Source organism: Heptranchias perlo, unplaced genomic scaffold, assembly GCF_035084215.1.
Source record: "Heptranchias perlo isolate sHepPer1 unplaced genomic scaffold, sHepPer1.hap1 HAP1_SCAFFOLD_1680, whole genome shotgun sequence".
In the NCBI taxonomy this organism is placed as follows: Eukaryota; Metazoa; Chordata; class Chondrichthyes; order Hexanchiformes; family Hexanchidae; genus Heptranchias; species Heptranchias perlo.
Window position 1 is genome coordinate 12,266 of NW_027138948.1, and position 2,735 is coordinate 15,000.

General features: G+C 47.5%; 1 long non-coding RNA gene across 1 annotated transcript in view; it reads right to left on the reverse strand.

Annotated features, from left to right (window-relative positions):
- Positions 1-571: 571 nt before the first annotated feature.
- LOC137309553 (uncharacterized) overlaps positions 572-2,735 on the reverse strand; it is a 16,401-nt gene continuing 14,237 nt past the window's right edge. Inside the window, exon 4 of the long non-coding RNA XR_010959887.1 lies at positions 572-666. This is a non-coding gene — a long non-coding RNA (uncharacterized lncRNA). The remainder of the gene's footprint in view (positions 667-2,735) is intronic.

Below are 2,735 nucleotides of genomic sequence, written 5' to 3' on the forward strand. Positions count from 1 at the left end.
GTGTTTCCTAGAGTTTAGAAGATTGAGGGTTGATCTGATCGAGGTGTTTAAAATGATAAAGGGATTCAATAGGGTAGATATGGAGAAACTCTTTCCTCTGGTGGGAGAGTCCAGAACAAGGGGGCATTGCCTTAAAATTAGAGCCAGGCCGTTCAGGGGTGATGTCAGGAAGCACTTCTTCACGCAAAGGGTAGTGGAAATCTGGAACTCTCTCCCCAAAAAGGCTCTGAATGCTGGGAGCCAATTGGAGCTTTCAAGACTGAGATCGATAGATTTTTGTTGGGTAAGGTTATCAAGGGATATGGAACAAAGGAGAGTAAATGGAGTTGAGATACAGATCAGCCATGATCTAATTGAATGGTAGAGCAGGCTCGAGGGGCTGAATGGCCTCCTCCTGCTATAAATGGATTATAATGATGCTCGCTCAGGATCACAAGGCTTGGCACTATCTATATTTGTGTTGGCCGACTAGATTTGATGCTTCACTGGCAAACTGATTATAAACAAAGACAAATCTATGTCTACACATGAATAAAGCAATCAAATAACCAGCGGCTTCACGTACATGTAGCCTCGATGCGCTCTGCTCCTCGACGATTGTAGGTTCTTCCTGCCCTGTACTGTACCACCTGACCCACTCTGTCGGAAACAGGAATAAAGGCTTCTCTGTGGACAGAATGACTAGTTAAATGAGCAGCTGGAGATGCAATACAATAATCCCACAGGAAAAGTGAACACCACTGAATCACAACATCATCCAGAATGTTACAAAGAGGAGATATTTGTATTTCTCAGCCCTTCACTCAAGAAGATATTTATACACTGACTGGTATCTCACGATCCCCTCCCCCAGGGTGATATTTATACACTGACTGGTATCTCGCGATCCCCTCCCCCAGGGTGATATTTATACACTGACTGGTATCTCGCGATCCCCTCCCCCAGGGTGATATTTATACACTGACTGGTATCTCACGATCCCCTCCCCCAGGGTGATATTTATACACTGACTGGTATCTCGCGATCCCCTCCCCCAGGGTGATATTTATACACTGACTGGTATCTCGCGATCCCCTCCCCCAGGGTGATATTTATACACTGACGGGTATCTCACGATCCCCTCCCCCAGGGTGATATTTATACACTGACTGGTATCTCACGATCCCCTCCCCCAGGGTGATATTTATACACTGACTGGTATCTCGCGATCCCCTCCCCCAGGGTGATATTTATACACTGACTGGTATCTCGCGATCCCCTCCCCCAGGGTGATATTTATACACTGACTGGTATCTCACGATCCCCTCCCCAGGGTGATATTTATACACTGACTGGTATCTCACGATCCCCTCCCCCAGGGTGATATTTATACACTGACGGGTATCTCGCGATCCCCTTCCCATGGGTGATATTTATACACTGACTGGTATCTCTCGATCCCCTCCCCCATGGTGATATTTATACACTGACTGGTATCTCTCGATCCCCTCCCCCAGGGTGATATTTATACACTGACTGGTATCTCCCGATCCCCTCCCCCAGGGTGATATTTATACACTGACTGGTATCTCTCGATCCCCTCCCCTAGGGTGATATTTATACACTGACGGGTATCTCACGATCCCCTCCCCCAGGGTGATATTTATACACTGACTGGTATCTCCCGATCCCCTCCCCAGGGTCATATTTATACACTGACTGGTATCTCGCGATCCCCTCCCCCAGGGTGATATTTATACACTGACTGGTATCTCCCGATCCCCTCCCCAGGGTCATATTTATACACTGACTGGTATCTCGCGATCCCCTCCCCCAGGGTGATATTTATACACTGACTGGTATCTCGCGATCCCCTCCCCTAGGGTGATATTTATACACTGACTGGTATCTCCCGATCCCCTCCCCTAGGGTGATATTTATACACTGACTGGTATTTCTCGGTCCCCTCCTCCAGGGTGATATTTATACACTGACTGGGGTCTCTCCGTCCCCTCTGTAAGGTTATATTTATACACTGACTGGGGTCTCTCCGTCCCCTCTGTAAGGTTATATTTATACACTGACTGGGGTCTCTCTGTCCCCTCTGTAAGGTTATATTTATACACTGACTGGGGTCTCTCCGTCCCCTCTGTAAGGTTATATTTATACACTGACTGGGGTCTCTCCGTCCCCTCTGTAAGGTTATATTTATACACTGACTGGGGTCTCTCCGTCCCCTCTGTAAGGTTATATTTATACACTGACTGGGGTCTCTCCGTCCCCTCTGTAAGGTTATATTTATACACTGACTGGAGTCTCTCCGTCCCCTCTGTAAGGTTATATTTATACACTGACTGGGGTCTCTCCGTCCCCTCTGTAAGGTTATATTTATACACTGACTGGGGTCTCTCCGTCCCCTCTGTAAGGTTATATTTATACACTGACTGGGGTCTCTCCGTCCCCTCTGTAAGGTTATATTTATACACTGACTGGGGTCTCTCCGTCCCCTCTGTAAGGTTATATTTATACACTGACTGGGGTCTCTCCGTCCCCTCTGTAAGGTTATATTGATACACTGACTGGGGTCTCTCCGTCCCCTCTGTAAGGTTATATTGATACACTGACTGGGGTCTCTCCGTCCCCTCTGTAAGGTTATATTTATACACTGACTGGGGTCTCTCCGTCCCCTCTGTAAGGTTATATTTATACACTGACTGGGGTCTCTCCGTCCCCTCTGTAAGGTTATATTGATACAC